Here is a 17,894-nt window from a genome sequence, read left to right on the forward strand (position 1 = left end):
TTAAAGAGCATAGTAAGCAAGAGGACTACAGGATTAGTGGGTGGTGACTGCAGCAACTCATAGCATGATCTTATCTCTGAGTGATGCTTTCATGGTATAGAGAGGATCTCTCCTGAATCCTTCACAGAGCCAGAAGATATGCTAAAATAGCAGAACAGTTTTTCAGGAACAATATGTACTTTCTCAAGCTTAAGGATCTAATGGTAAATGGATATTTAATAAATCTAGCTATGGTCTCAGCTGCCATTTTTCAGGAAGTACTACACTGAATACATAAGTACCACATGTTAAGAAACTCAGCCTTTTGTTTGTCACAAGACCAACAACCTCTTAAAACCTTATTTGTCATTTTTAAAGGAAAAATATGTCATGAATGATATGGCTTTTTAAAAACTGTTTCTCTTAGATCCACTAATTATCCCACCGTTGCTCTAGAATGCCTGATTTCTTCCAATGGGAAGTCTTTGGAATGCTGGTGGCGATGGTGAGTTGTCACCACTGTAATACAGAACAGGAAATCAGAATGCTCAGGCACTAAGAATGTGTGTGTTTAGGAATCCTTAAAGTAGCTTTGGCTGTGACACAAATCTGGAGAGAGCAGAAAGCGCAAGGGACTTGTCCTTCCAGTTTTCCGGCATCTCTACTATGGCCACAACAGAACTTTCAAACTTCCCCCACCTGAGAGATGTACAACTTCTGTACCTGAGGACACCTTATATATACCCCAAGCACAGAAGATGCAAAACTTCTGTCAGAATTGTTGGAGATGTGAAGGAACAGGAAATGGAATGCACTTTCCCCTCTGTTCTTCTGCATCCACAGCATATCTGAAATATTTCTTGGGTGTTGTTTCTTTCACATTTAAAGGTTAACTGGCCACAATATTTTGAATAAAAATGTTATCTTGCTCTAGATCTGACAGTGGCAGCTTAGAGCTCTTGATTGACTGGCTATGGTAATTCTTAGGACTTGCTTGCTAGAAGTGAGCATCTGGGGCACCTCTCTCTTTATCTGCTTTATAATTTGGATGGTTTGGTATGTCAAAATGGTTTTATATGCACATGATTCTGTCTTAAGGCTGCAGCAGTACTAGATTACATTCAGATTTCTGAATATATTATTTTTTGTTTTGTTTTACTGAGGTACAATGACATCAGGTGACTCAGCTTCAAAAGAAAGAATCTACGTGTGCTCTTTATTTCTTTTTGTGTGCTTTATTTCTTCTTTCACATGGTGGCTCAAAATAGCTGTACCTGGGAAGGAACCTCTGCAGTTCAAAGCCAAGATGCAAAGGGAGCCAGGATCAAGCCAGGGCTGCAAAGAAAGAATCAAGAGCACACCCTCTTGCTCCTGATTCTTACTTTCCATCACAGTTGTCACTTTTTAAATTTGGTGCCTCTTTCTCCTAGTAAATAAATCAGGATATATGCTCAATAAACAGGCTGTCTTGGAAGTGACCTACTTAAAGATGCCCTGGGCAAAGATGTCCAATTCAAAAATATTTCACTGTTAAGTCTATCTGTACCTGCACTGGCCAGAATTTTCCCCATTTCAAGCTGTACATAACTACTGTTTGCTTCTAACTTTTGTTTTCTCAGAGTGCAAGACTCCAGATTATCCAAGATGTGTACTATCTGTTGTGTGAAGCTTGAATTGCTCTGGTCTACCGATAACACCTTGCCAGATCATATTGTCCTTTCAGGATATGGAATGCAAGTTTTTGAGACGTGCAGCCATGCCTTCTGGATTCCCTGCAGAGACTCCCTTCTGACTTGTAAAGGAGAATCCTGATGGATTTCTTAGAATTGATTGGCGCTTGCTGTGCATCATTTGCAAGGAAGCAAACTATAATAAACTACTTGACTATTTTTAGGGGAGGCATGTGAAGTAATAAGCTAGGAACACTATTTTGCATTTTATTTATGTTGTTTTTTGAACTGAATAATTAACTTACTCGCTAAATAAAATTGTGTTCTCCATTTGGGAAGGTGCTTTAACTATGATTATCACACCCCACCCAATGCCTTTGTTCTCCTGGCAAAATTACAAAGGGTTACATGTGTGTTCACTTTAGAAAAGTAATTTGCTTGGTTTTTCCTTCATAAAATACACCAAAAGCAGTTTATAAAGTGTTACAAATGATACAGTATTGTAAAATATTTATTCTGAAAACAATGAACATTGTTTTTCTGTTGAGGGTCATATATGCTTAGGGATAATCTGTCAGGAGCCACATGCTGGCGATGAACAGAACCAAAGCTAAAAGTGGTAGGGACAATGCTCTCTCTGCAGGAAATTGACAGAAGTCTGAACTGGAAATGGACCAGAAGCCAGTGAAACCAGTGCAAGACTGGCAAGATGTGCATTTCACCCTGTCCCAAGTTATTTATCTAGCTGCTGGTTCCCTACTAATTGTAGTTACAAGACATTCAACTAAGGGCTCATCCATACTTGTCCCATGCCTAGAAAGTATGGGTCTGAGCAGTTTTCTCCTTGCCCGTCTTTCCCAGGAAAAACCTGTTCTGTAGTGCGAAACTGGAGCAAACGTAATCCAGAGAAAACCCAAATTGCCTTTTGCTCTAATTGAACGCCAAGGAGTGGTTTTCGCCAGGAGAAAGCAGCAGAACAAGAGGAAGTGTGGATCAGCCCTAAGTTTTGCTCAGAACTGACCTACTGAAATTAATGGACCTAACTTGGTCATATTCATTAATTTAAATGTCTCTGCCCTGAGTAAAACATAGTTGAATATCACCCACAGCAGACATTGTTCCAGTAACTGAAAAAAGTTCCAACTTGAAACTTGATTTCATGAGATTTTAAAAATTACACACTGGAGGACCAATTTGGGATGGGAAAGGAGTTTCTCAAGAAAGTGAAAGAGAGGTGTGTTTTCAAAAAGTTAAATCTCCAGTGGCATAATGGATGCACTTCTCTCTAGTGAGTCATGCTACATATTATGTTCTGTCTCAAACACTGGTCCTCAGCAGCCAACTTGCCTTCCACACAGGAAAATGAGGAGAGTTTGCTAAGTCACTGCCATTCAAAACAATAGTTTTGAAATAGTATTGTGAGTTCATATTTTGATTTAAGACATACCTACTGTCTACTGCATCTTTCTACCCAAGGCACCAAAGATTACTTTTGTACAAGTACTTGAATGCAGCTCTAGACATGCAGCTCATTATTGCAGTCACCCATAACCAAATATACAAATTTCAAGTGCAAGCATACATACAGCTATACATTCCAGGTATATGTTCATTCCTTATTTGATTATGTCTTAGCTGTAGCAGTGGTGGCTTAAATCTAGAATGCAAGTTACTATTCTGTACATTCTGTGCTGGTATAATATGTAAACACAGTATAGGCCAGCAATACTAAACAATTTCATTGTTTGTTCGTACCTCTGCATTTGATGACAAGCCAACTTATGCAGCATCATTTTCTAAACAACCTTGAAACATGACATTTAAACCCTTTCATAAATGAATGCTATGCCTTTTTAAAGTTTCTTTTTCTTTTTGCAACATTACAGAAACATAGAAGGCTCCCCTTCCCAGGAGATCCTTGAGATTCCACATAATTGTCCGCGATCCAGGCTACACGTTTTGTCACTCATAGCATTCATAAAGCACCACTTATTTCACAGTGCTCTGTAAGTGCTAACAAATATTCAAAACAGTTTGGGAGTAGATAAATGTAACTTTCTCCATTCATGGAAACCAAGATAAAGGATGAACAATGCAATCTAAGATGTGGCCACTAAGCCCCACTGAATTCAGTGAGGGTCAGTGTGTTTGGGACTGCAACCTAAATGGGACACGCAAAATAAAGGAAAGCATTCCCACTCTCAAGGGTCCAAAAGACATGGAGGGCAAGGCAGCAAAAGTGGCTATGGACAAGTTTTTGCTTGTCCACAAAGAGAGGATAGAAACAAGCCAATAATGGAGAGAGGACAGAATTAAGTCAAAACATGGGAATATTTTCCACAGGCGTGTGAAAAGCACTTTCTATTATTGACGTAGGAGCAAAAATGCTGATAACACCTCTCCCTTCTGAACACCCTTTCAGAATGAATTGTTGAACCGATTTTGTGACATCATCATGTAATCAAATCCAATTGAATTACAGGACATTGTGGCATTATCATGCTGGCTGAATGATGTAGCCAGCAAGAATAAGATGCAGTTCAAAGAAAAATATGATCCTGGAACTATGAGTCAATATTGAGCAACTGTGAAAGTGGAAAGCAGAGGAGGGTGATGGTGTCAGGGGTCATGAAAACATCTTTTTCATTCCAAAAATGTTCCACTGCAAATATTTGGCACAGCAGTAATGTGAGCTTCTACTTTCCACCATGAGGACCATTGCGGAAATAATAGCAGGGGGATTAGTTTATGTAACTAATCCAGTATATGACAGGAACATATCCTGTGCTGATGACTGCTTTGCAACAGAAGAAGCTTCACAAATAATGATTTAGGGGAAAGCGAATATGGAAGAGTGAATTTTAAAAGCAGCAAGATGGAGATGGCAATCAGAATGGCACTAATTTAATTGGCCAAGAAGGCACAAAACATTCATGAAAGAAATAGGTAATGGAAGCTTTAAAAGCTTGAGTTGCTGACAACAATCTTATCTGTGCTGATGTCAAGTGATGACACCACCTGTTGCAGGAGTGGCTAAAATCCTCTTATTTGAAGGAATATGAAGATGCAGGGGGGACTCTAGAACCAGCATCTTTATTTATTCCTATGTTTCTGGATTGACACTGATCTTCATTATTACAAAGTGCACTTTAGTGTAGGCTGGATTCACAGCTATATTACTGTGAATAAAACCACCATGAGTTTTTTTATGTGCCATGCTCCCAATCATGCAAAAGGGCACCTATCCAAAAGAGTCATTTCCAGCAATACCCATACAAAAAAAAAATTCTCCCAGAAAGCTGCTGAGAGTAATTGTAGTGATTAAGAGCTATGACCTGCAGCCCTCAAATGTCAGTTCATCCATCGGCCACAGCAGCAGCAGACAGCTCCCCAACCTCATCTACAGGAAAGAACACACTGTTCCAACTATCAGTTATCTGGGACTGCAAAGCTGGAAAGAGGCACACCCTGTTCTCAGTCAACAGTCAGGTGGCCTAGGGCTACCGAGAGACTGCATCCCCTGCCATGCAGTAAGAACATCTTGACAAGTAAGAGGCCAACGTGGCCTCCATTAATTTGTTTAATCCTCTTTAAAAGCCATCCAAGTTGGTGGCTATTGCTACCTCCTGTAGGAGTGAATTCCATATTTTAACTATTTGCTGTATAAAGAAGTGCTTTATTTTGTTTGTCCTGAATCCTGCAACCTTCAGTTTCATTGTGGATGAGATCCAACAACTTATACTCACTTAAATCAATTGATAGATTTTAAGTGAGCATGTGTAATGATTGAAAAAAGCTATAGAGACAAATGCAAAGAAAGAAAGAAAGCTGTGAGCTGAATATGCCTTGCCTCCAAAAGCCTCTCTCTGGTAATCTGGTATGGGACAGAAGATTTGCTGCCTAGCAGCCTTATTTGGAGTGTGCATGCTGTTTGCAAATATTACAAAAGTACCCCCAGAAAGTCTCTGGTGCTCTATACTCCAAAGGAATTCCAGTTAGAGTAGTGCTATGTCTGGATTATGCCCCTACTTATGGGAAGCAGATGGCCTAACAAATAACATAACCATGTTGGAGGATCCTCTTACTGGAGGGAAGTTACTGATTGGGAGGGGGGAACCTCTGTGAGTAACCTTGCCCATGCGATGGTGATACATGGTGGACACATCCTCCCTGCCCAGGGGTATAGGACTGCATCCTATGGAAGCAGCTTCCTACATTACATTGAGCATATGTGTGCATGTATGCTGGCGTATAACAGGCACCGTCACTTAGTTTTATTATTGTATTCACATTTTTAGCACAATATGCCATCGAGTCCACAACTGTCTGCACAGTTACTTGAGCAGGAACTCCATAAAGTTCATTACTGCTTACTTCTGAATAAACATACATAGGATTTGTATGCACAATATACAGTTGAGGATAATTACGCTCTGACTCAAATTGTCCCTGGGATACAAAGGCACAGAGTACTTCAGCATGAGTCATGAGACATTAATGCACTTAGCAGTGCAACCTCAAGCAATATTTAGCATTTGTTTGTTTTGTTTTAACAATTAGAGCATATAGTTTATCACCAGTATCAGGATGAAGGTCAAGGAAGCTGTATAGGGATGTTGATTTTGCCCTATACTCTCTATTCTTGGTACCTGTCCTATTTACATAGATATTAAATGACACATGGATCCAGGGAGCCTTTCCTTGAGTCATATTTGAATCTCATGATTGGGATTCTTCTTTTGAAGTAGTAACAGCCACAGGGGCAAGCAATCCATCTCATGATTGCAGAAGGGGTGGGGGCAGGGGAGAGAAGAGCTTTCTATCCTTTCTTCTACCACTAGTTTCCTGTTGAAAATCCTTCCCTCCAAAGGCTACTGTTTACTTCAGAAGGCCATAGCCAAGTCAATTCCTGCAAATTTGCTATTTGCAACAAATGACAGATTTGGGGCTAAATAGCAACTGGAGGATTTTCAGCAGGAAAATATGTGGATGAGGGCTTCAGTCCTATGGATAAAGCCTGACTGAGCACTGTGGGACTTCATTCTGAGTTCTGCAGATGGACAATAGTCAGAAGTAAGCTGTGGCTTTTTAACATGAGGGGCTGCTTTGCCAAGTGGTCACTTTCCCCTACTCAAAATCTCACCCCTGCTCTTTCCCACTCAGACTTGCAGTCTCCCAAAGTTGCTGTTGGTTAAGAACATTTTCTACCTGCTCTTCAACTCAAAAGGCTTCCAGAGTGGCTTCCAGATTATTTAAAAACAACCACAATTCAAAATAGTCCTTGATGTCAAGCATGGAAAAAACCCATTCAAAAAGAGAAAGAGCCCAATGGAGCTGGTGTCTCCATGGATCAGACTGAATGACCCTGCTTCCCTGCTCTCCCTCATAAGCCCTGCGAATGATACATGTAGCTGCATATATCATCCACTTTAGCCCAACGAGGCTTTCTGCAGTTTTTTTTTATTATAGGCACAATATTCATTATTCTCAACAGAATAGTGGGTCTCTTGTTGACTAATCTGCTTCTCTGGGTCTACAGTTAACAGTATCTATTCTCTTATCTGAAAGTGTTGTGTGCTTACCCATTACCATTACAAATTGTCAGCTGCATTCTGCAGATAGGAAACAGTTCATTCCAGATAAGAGCATATTGTTTTGTTTCTGGTGAGTAGGAAACTTTCACAAAATAAAAGGAAGCCTCCGATAAACGCATCACACATCACTGCCTTTGATTTATACAGGCTCCTGCTGTGAACTGTTATCTGTTAAATTGCCCCTTTGAGTGGAAATCAGTGTGTCTAAAAGTCACAATTCAAGCATGAATTCCACTCCTTTTTTAAAAAATTCCATCATTTAAAAGATTGCATATATACATTGAATACATATTAAGTTGTTAAAATATCTTCAGTCAAGATTCTTCAAGCATTCTCCCATTCAGGCAGCTAAGAAGCCAGAGTTGGTTAGCTTCTACAGTAGAACTACATCTTGTGCCTTCAGATCTTTTGAGACAGCTGGTCTAATCCTATATATAAAGGGCTGGGTGAGGTTGTATAATGTGATGGAAATGCACTCTGCACATGCTCAAAGATGCCCTTTTCATTGCTAATTCACATATTGCAAGCCTAAGCCTGGTAAAGATTTATCTTTTCTCCCAGGCTTTTGATGAACTGAGATAGTGTTGTTTTGTTACTAGTGTGCTGTCAAAGCTTCCTGTGGCTATCATGGGAGGCTCTGTGTGTGTGTGGTATAATAATGTATTTATGTTTAGGTTTTCCAATGTGTTTTAAATCGATTAGGCACCTTTGGGTAACAAGCAGATAAAAATTGTAATCAATGAATAAATAATACACTAGAACTTTCAAAACAGGTCCAGCCTTGGGGAACCCTAGGCCCTTATCTCAGATTGTAAAACTTCTGAAACTGGTTTTAAACAAAACAATGATATGTAAATTCATATTATATATTTTTAATTCAGTATTTCAAACTCTAAATCGATTGCCAGAAGAAACAGTAGTTTAAACCAGTGAGAAGACAGTCTAACAACTGTAGCATGATGATTAACATCAGGTTATGGATTCCAAGGTTTGAAATTATCTTCAGCCAGACCATTGGCCCATCAAGCAACTCTCCAATGGGTTCTCTCCAGGAAGTTTTCCTGAGATTCCTTTATAGTTGCCAGATTTTCAGCTGGAAATATTGCAGGCTATTCAAATAAGCTACCCATTCATAGGATTCAAACCTATAACCTCACAGTCTCAAATCTTGTGAAAGGGCTAGACTCAACTTTTGAGCAGTGCTGGAGGTTTATTTCTATGTGACTGACAAAAAAAAAATCATCCTTGAAACAACTGCACCAACAACACACTATACATTTCACATCAAACCCTCCAACTGAGAGCCAGTGTGGTGTAGTGGTTAAGAGCAGTAGTCTCGTAATCTGGGGAACCGGGTTCGCGTCTCCGCTCCTCCACATGCAGCTGCTGGGTGACCTTGGGCCAGTCATACTTCTTTGAAGTCTCGCAGCCCCACTCACCTCACAGAGTGTTTGTTGTGGGGGAGGAAGGGAAAGGAGAATGTTAGCTGCTTTGAGACTCTTGAAGGGGAGTGAAAGGCGGCATATCAAATCCAAACTCTTCTTCTTCTTCAACCATGATTGCGTACATTGCTTTCTTTAAAAACCAGTGGGTAATGGGGTTTTCACTTTGAAAAAGTCAGCTGGGTCAAATCCTCATATGTGGCCCTTAGATAATAGGTTGTCTTTGTGACATCACAAGTAGCCTTTGTTATGTCAATAGACATCACTAGTTGCTAAGGGTACATCTCAATACATCCCTTGCTGGTTTTAGTTCTTGACAAGGCTTGGCTTTGGTCAGACACTGTTAAGAGAGACCTCCTTCAGCATGGCCTGTTCATCTAATCAAATGAACAGCAGGTAATCTTCTCTCTTTCATTCACTGAAAAAATGGCATTTTAAACCTTAAATATTAAATGACTTAGCAGTCAAAGTACCGAAAATTGCCCAATTTCTGAAGAAAGAAATGGGGATATTTTGTTTCTTCAGCTGATGCATATTAAGGAACAAAAATATCATAATGTGACTAGGATGTGTTTAGGTGAAATATATGCCTCTTTTGCCACTGCTAAATCCAAATTATACCCTTTCAATTAGATTGGGGGGGGGGGAATCTCAAATAGGAAGTTCATTATTCTGCAAGTGGCCATAGCATCTATAAAAATAACAGGTGAATTTTATGATCCCCCTATTTAAAACATCTATAGATTTTTGTGGGAGAGATAGTAATAGGATGCTATGAAACCTTAATTAAAATTGCTAGTTCCCAAATCCTGGTGATGTCACAAGGCAGAGTGATGTCACAAGGCAGGAGCCTTGTGATGTCACATGGTTGCTAGCTGCAGAAGGATAAACTATAGGTAGTGGGGCAAAGCCCAGTGGTATGAAGGTCCAGAAAAATGGGGGAGGGTAGAATCTGAGGGGAAATGAAATTTTGAATATAAATTGAAAGATCATATTTTCCTTTCCATAAAGATGAGTGAAATATTTTTAAACGTATCCTACAATTACCGTATTTTTCCATGTATAAGATTAGGTTTTTTCCCTTAAAGATGATGTCCAAAATTAGGGGCCGTCTTATACATGAGGGCCATCTCCCCTCATTTTCTTAAATCAGAGTCCCCCAAAATAGGGGGCGTCTTATACATGAGGGCGTCTAGAAAACTCTTAGATCCATGATTCCAGTGCATCATGGATTTATGCTGCATTTGTCTGAATTATTAAAACACACCCAGCAATATTTCACAGATGACGATAGTGACATACTTACATCACCTCAAGTTCCATACCAAGGATCACTGCCTGAGTTTCTCTGCATACTCCGAAGGCACACCATTATGCATTGTTGAAGACTGTACTCCATCTCCTATATTTGTTTTCTCTGCGATATCACCAGTTAACTTGCCATTTGGGCATTATGATTGTAACAAATCCAACCGCAAAAACTGAGAGAGAGAACGTCCTGACTAATTTTGGCCAGCTCCTTCTCACGCAGACAAATCCTCAAATGTTACTATCTTACTTTTAGGCATATTTTATTCTGCATTCATTTAAATCACGCAAACAAAATAAATCCGATTAGGAATCTTCATTCTCCCACCCCCTTCTTCTTCTCTAAATGTTACAAAGTTGCCTGACATACTAGTGCAATTTTCAGCAAAATAAGCTATTTTCTTCCTACTGTGAAAAATCAGAATAATTTCAGAATACACAAACTGCACAGATAGGTAATAGGCCCAGGCCAGATGGGAAATGTAGGCCCCATTTCAACCATCTTTACCAAAGGGTCCCCCTTTGCCTCTACCAGAGTGGCTTGGGTTAGGCCTCAAAATCGTAGGCCCAAGCCAATTGCTTTGCCTGGCCCCACCTCTGTTCTGGCCTGTAAACAGGCACAGTGTGCAAAGGATTCATGTCAAAATTATACATAACAGGCAGATAGCAAATAATACAAGGCTGCTTTGTGCAGCGGGAAAGCAATTTTCTCCTCACGCATGATTTGTCTGTCTTAATCATCGTCATCACTGCCAAGGAGATGGCATAGAGGAGGCCACATGTCAGCATTGGGGGTGGAGCCAGAGCCACCCCACATCCCCTCTTAAAAATCAAATCAGCTATTCAAAAATCATGTCACACTTTGAAATTAACTATAGTGTCACCATATATTTTAGCCAGCCTAGTTGGAGACAAATGTCGTTGCCTTAATAATTTAATGGAGTTGTCTATTAAACACATAAAAGCAGTGTACAATTTGAAATAATTGTTTGGGAGGAACCTAAAAAAGATGCTACCTAAAATATATTAAGACATGCAATGCAATGAGGAAAATAGAAGTCCATATCATATAATTAAAATAAGAAAGGACAATTGGGAGTATTTAATAATTAATTAAATTTTTGTACCACTTTTCATCTGAGGATCATAGAGTGATTTACAATATAAAAACAGAAAAACATAGTAATAGACAAAACAGCATCCTCTACAATTTAAAAGGCCATTGACTGTTTAATTAGCCAAAAGCCTGGGGAAAGAGGAATGTTTTTGCCTGGCACCTAAAGATATGTAATGAAAGCACCAGGCTCTCTTCAACAAACTAGGATATGTTTGGTAACAAATAAAGTTACACTGCTTCTGCAGCAGCCTTGATACTCTATGGCTAGGGTCACCTGGGATAAGTAGCAAATTTCCTCCTCACCCCAAAGGTCTCCTTAAGTGCCCCCCTTTCATTTCCCTTTTTGTATAGGTTGTCATTCACTCCTATGAGGAAAATAGTGCTGTACTTGGGGCTGCTGTGGAGTGGGGACATTTAGGTGCCAAATTTATCACCACATTCTCATTTCGTGCTGTTTACTTCTGCAGGATCCTTGGAATTATGTCCTGTACACATTTAAAAAAGATGGTTTTCAAGTTTGAGAGAAGAATTTTGATCTCCATCTATAACAAAATTTCATTCCACATACTAGGTAGGCGATCTACTTCTTCCTCTATGCATTTTTTTTGCTGTTATCAATCTGTAGTTCATTTTATTCACTTGTGTTTGCAAGAGATAAATGCTATTAGTTCGTCCATAAACAAAGGGTTACCTACAACTTCTACTACAATTGCCACTCGGTATTTTCATGTGACTATAGAAACAAGGGAATAGGCTCTTGGCAAGCAAGAGAAGTAATGGCTGTGACGTTAACATATGAGAGTGCTGGAGGTGAATCGTTAAACAGGTTACCCAGTCAGAACCCAGGGGGTGGAGTCAGAGGGACTATAAAACCAGCTCTGGGAGGGGTTGAGGAGTTCATTGGGAGTTGGGTGGTTGGTTGGAGTGGGGGTGAAGTGGGCTAGAGTGTGGGGAGGATGAGTTAGTGTAGCGAAATAAGCTGAGTCAGGAATAGTAGGGGCTAGGAAGACAAGTAAATATCTGAGAGGTGGTTTAGTGAGTAAGAGCAGGTAGCGGAAGTTATAGGTCTGGATAGGCACCCCATGAATGTAATTGACCGATACCATTGATGAAACCACAACAAAAGTTTATGTTCCAATTTAACCCTGACTGGACTCAGTATTGTACCAGGTAGGGCCTGGGTGGTGGCAGCGGGAAATAAAGTGGTGGCACAGGGATCAATAGACGGTGAAATGTTCGGGGACCCTGTGTGATTGCCACAATGGCATCTTGCAGTTTCAACACTTCTGCCCAAGCATCACCACTAGCCTTGGTCCAGGTGGATATAGCATTATCAAACCAACTTTTCTCCTCACTCTTCTTCTTCCACTCCTTTGCTTTGTATACGCTGTCTTCTTATATGTAAGCTTGAGGGCAACACGTATGCCTCGTCTTCACGTTTGGCAAGGATGGGGAATGTGTGGCCAGATGTTGTTGGACTACAAATCACATCATACATAACTATTGGCAATGCTGGTTGGGAAAGGATTTCGGGAAAATGCTTGCTACCAGCACTATAACGAATTCTTATTTTCATCTGTTATTACTGACTTATAAATTCAGCCATGTTGATTGTTAATCGTTCATTATTAGCTTAAAATTTAAGTCAGTGATAGGGAACCTGTAGTCCTTCAGATGCTCTTGGACTACAACTCCCATACCCCTGCCAGCTGAGGCTGATGGGAGTTGGAGCCCAACAACTGGAATACTGCAGTTTCTCCACCCCTGGTTTAGGCCAAAGCATTTCTGGTTTTATGTTATGAGTGCACATTCCACAGTAGAAATGTCTCGCAGTAGAAAGGTCAAAAGGTTCTGTTATGCTATAACAGCTTTTATCTATTTGTCTGAAGTATACTCAGAATCCATTAATTCTCAGAATCCAGTAGCTCCATGTTGAAATAAACTCTAAAGTGCACTGTTCAATATGGCTAAAAGGTGAGTAAGTTAAAAAATTAAGATCATGCGGCTTGCCCACACAGAGGGCTACTGTTCGTTGAATGCTAGTTTCAATAGGTCAATTTATCAACAATTTCTATTGAAGAAGGCACAGGGCAGGTCTGCAATTTTTCATTCGGCTTGGATATTCAATTATGGTCCTCAAAGTAATGGGTATCTCAGTTCAGAACCATGGGTATTATCTAGATAAATGCAATGCCAGTACTTTTTCTGAACTGACAATATTAAGTTCAAAATACATGTACCATCACCAAACAAGATAGACAAAAACAGTACTTACCACCAGAATCCTTCTGTCCCATCATATATGGGAATAAAATAAATGAAAGCATTTATTGCTTACAAATGAATACTTTATTTTAAAAAAAAATTATTCTAGTTCTTAAGTCCAGTTAGCCTTGAAAAATAAAAAAAACCTAGAGAAATCATGGTTGAGCCAACATGATGTAAGAGTCAAACACACAAAAGTATGTAGAGCTGATACAAAACTCTTCATATACTTTTCTTTTCCTCTGCCCCCCACCCAAGGAAAAGAAGACCACTTTGTTCTTCAAATATTCCCCATCATCTCTTATGGTGGCTACCATTTCACACACACATCCATGCCCTGGAATGCTGCTAGGTGCAAAGCATTGTGGAGGATACTGTTGTGAGTTTGGGGTGGAGGGGGTTAGGCTGTATGCCTGAGTCCCTTCTAATTCCTGAATTCAATGAGGATCCAATTGCTGGGATAGCCAGACAAGCTTCTTGATAATGGCCCCCAAAGTATGGGTTGTTAAGGTAACAAAGGAAGGAGTGAGTTAGAAAGACAAAGGCCAGAGTTGAGTGTTAAGGTGCGAGAGCTAGAAGTGAGAAGGCTGCAGACTAGGTGACTTGGAGACAGAGCCACACCTGATTCCAGGTCATTCCAAGGAAAGCGAACCCTGGGTGCCTGGAATCCCTTAAGTCTCACACTTCTCAAAGACTGGGGTGAGGTGCAATAATACAAATAGTAGCCATGCCTACCCCTCTTGCTGCTGCCACTTGCAGTGGCATTTTTTAAAATAGCAACCTTAAGGGGGGGAAAAAGCAGGTTTGCCATGGCCACTGGTAATGGTGAATTCCAACCATGGGAACATGAAATGCCTCTTCACTGGATATTGGATACAATCAATATCATTAAATTAACTCTTTCAGGTGTAAAAGTAAAGCAACCTACTTAATTATGTTTCAAGCACTCTCCACCACTTTTCATTAGAGGAAAGAAAAGTCCCATTTCTTTTATGAAGTCTCAAGGTCTCCTACCAATTTGTCTCTGAGAACTCCATTCCTTTCAGCTGCAACAGAATCACATTGCGTTCCTGCTTGCCCCCGCCTACCTTATAGCCAGATACAACTCAGGCTTAAATTGGTATTGGCGTGAGGGAGTCAAGTACCGTATGTTCCTCAAGTGTCCACAGCAAACCAATGTTCTCTCAAGGATATGAAATGAAATAAGGGCAACTTCAATTCCAAAAGCACAGGTGGGCTGCCTATTGTCATGAAGGGCTGAAGCCAGCTTTACATGAGGATTCAAAAAAACATGAAAATGAACTCGTTGCTGAATCTTTGGTTGCTTGCTTCCTGGTAATACCTTTCTGATGGATTGCTAATCTAAGTGGAGGAGGGATGTGGAACCTGTTATGGGCATAGCCAAGGGGGGCGGAGGGGCAGCTGCCCCCCATCAATACAAATCAATAAAATCTGAGGTCCTTTCTCCCCTAACAAAAGCCTGCCCTGCTAACAAAACTCCTGCTGGACAAGTATATAAATTGAAACATCCGTATTTCCTGAGCTGGCAGGGATGGTGAATGCTGAGCGTCTAAGTCCAAAGCAAAGGACATAAAATCCCACGAGATAACATAAAAGCCTTCTGGATCCTCCATCAAGATGCTGCTGGACTACAACTCCCATAATTCCTCACCATTGGCCATACTATCTAGGGCAGATGGAAGTTGGTATCCGGAAACAGCTGACGAGCCACAGGTTCCTCATCCCTGCATTAATATGATCAACCTTATTTACAATCTAGTCAGAGGCCATCTATACCTTCTAATGGGGAACTACTTGTGCAAACCGGTTTAATGTGTACAGTGGTACCTTGGGTTAAGTACTTAATTCATTCCGGAGGTCTGTTCTTAACGTGAAACTTCTTAACCTGAAGCACCACTTTAGCTAATGGGGCCTCCTGCTGCCGCCGAACCGCCAGAGCACAATTTCTGTTCTTATCCTGAAGCAAAGTTCTTAACCTGAAGCACTATTTCTGGGTTAGCAGAGTCTGTAACCTGAAGTGTATGTAACCTGAAGCGTATGTAACCCAAGGTACCACTGTACTTCCATTTTCTAATTATCTAATACAATACCTGGCCTGTACATGTGAAACTCTTTTAGAAAGGGTATATATCCTGTCAATCAGTTACTCAGGTGAGGGAGTGAAGGGCTGGATTCAGACCCCTTTACTTCTCCTCCTCCAAATACATGATTGTTGGAGTTTCATTTTTTTTAAAGGCCTATCATGAGCAACAAAATGGTTCATTGCATGATTCTTTGGATCAGCAGCATAGAAACAAAGATAAATTTCTGATACAGTAATGTCTCAGTAGTAATCCATCAAATATGGGACATGTGTGTGTGGAAATCCTCCATAGGAATTGGGCATTACTCAGCTGTTAAATGCAGGGTGTCTGCCAGATGATATTTCTACTAGCTTCTTGCGAACTGTAATAAAGAGACATTTATATATGAACAGGATTTTACTGACACATTTTTTGAAAGAGAATCTCACTGTGGGGTTCCTAATAAACCAGCTTAAGTTACCATACTTACTGATTACATTTTTATCCCAGTGGGATATGGATGGATGTTAGTTGTTCATTTTCTCTTATGATAAAAAAAGCATATGCTGTAACAGCCTATCTGCTTGACTACTTGTCAAGGAGACTAAAAATCTGTTAAACGGGGGAAACACAATTAGGGCATTAACAGAAATGCATTTTTTCTTTCTCTGTGTTTATCATACATATGATAGGAAGCTGCCAAATACAGCCAGACCATGCATCTATCTAGCTCAGTATGGTCTCCCCTGGCAGGCAGTTCTCTCCCAGCCCTCCCTGGAAATGTCAGGAATTGAACGTGGGGCATTCTGCAAGCAAAACAGATGCTCTACCACTGAGATATGGAACTCCCCCCATATTGCTAATAGCTTTGTAAACTGCAATAGCTTTGTATCTTGTTTCATTATTCTTCCTTACATTTCCAGCATTGAATGGTGAATGCTGTTGCTTATTGAAACCAAATCAGCAGCATCCATATACAAGAGGGCTGTATCAGCAGTCTTGGGGGAATCCTGTTTGCAGAAGCACAACAAATATCCAGGAAAATCCCCCCCTCCCAACCTACTTCAATGAGACTGAGATTGCACAAAGGGCACAGGACGCTGTCTGTTGGGAGCTGCATAAAAGAAAAAGAAAAAAGGAGGGGGGAATGAAATATCTTGGAGGAAGGTATGGGTGGGTGGGTGGCACACTAGACAAGAGCACTCAACACTGCAACATTTTGTTACAGGTTCTATTTGCACATCTTATATCACATTGGTATATTTAATAAGAATTGTTATAAATACACTATATTCAACATATTGCAGTTCTTCTGCCCCCACCCTATGGGGCTCCTCAGTATCATAACTAGTGCAAACTGGTTCAGTGCATAAGTACTAAGTTTCTGGTACAGATGTCACCTCTGTCACAAATGTACTTGGTAGCCTTAGGCAGGCCATTATCACTGAGCTTCAGCCCTGCATCTGTGATGCGAATGTTCATATAACACAGTTTTTAAAAAGAAAAGATTACTCCAATAGCAGCCGTGAAGTGCTCCGAGCACTTAGGAAAATGTGCTGTATAAATTCCAAATGAGATTATTTCTGCATTAAATAAAGGGATACAAACAAGGTTTCCCATTAAAATTCTACCTGGGAATAATGGGGCTTGCTTCTGAGTTGACATGTAAGAGGGTTACACTATTACTTAAATTGCACGACCAAATGCTTGTCTTTTTGAAGGCAGCATGGAAAAAAGGAATAGCATCAGTTATGAGACTTCGGAAGCAAGGTATCCACCATCTACACAAGGATTAAGAAAACCTGTTGTAGACATTGCATCTATTACAGCACTTGTCTTCAACTGGTGGGTCAGGACTTGATAGAGGGTGGTAGACCAATTCAAGCTTGGTCGCAACAGAAGCACTAATATGTGGTAAAAGATTAAGGAATGGGTTCCAAAATGCATGTTTGGGTTAAAAGTGGGTCCTGGGTCTAAAACGGGGGTCAGCAAACTTACCGTGCCTCGGGCCGGTGTCTCCAGCACTGATTGCGCAGTGGGCCAGAGGGCGGGGGAGTGCATGCCCATACGCATGCGCACACGCTATTTCCAGTGCACTTCCGGGTTGGAGGAGCACCGGAAATAGCATGTGCACATGTGTACGGGCCTCCTCTGACCTGGATTTGCACCGGAAATAATGCTTGCGCATGCGCACAAGCTATTTCCGGTGCTCCTCTGACCCGGAAGTGGGCAGCCGCGCAGCACAGCGCCGGTAAGAGCAGGCGGCGGCAGTGGGCCACAGGGGCTGCTGTCGGCCGGATAAACAAGTCCCTGGGGCATTATCCGGCCCGCGGGCCTTAGTTTGGGGACCCCTGGTCTAAAAGGTTGATGATGCCCACCTATGTTAGAAGAGTACTTCACAACATCTTCCCTAATGAATGTTTCTAAATTGTTAC

Source organism: Podarcis erhardii (genome assembly GCF_964252035.2).
Source record: "Podarcis erhardii genome assembly, chromosome: 6".
NCBI classification, from domain to species: Eukaryota; Metazoa; Chordata; class Lepidosauria; order Squamata; family Lacertidae; genus Podarcis; species Podarcis erhardii.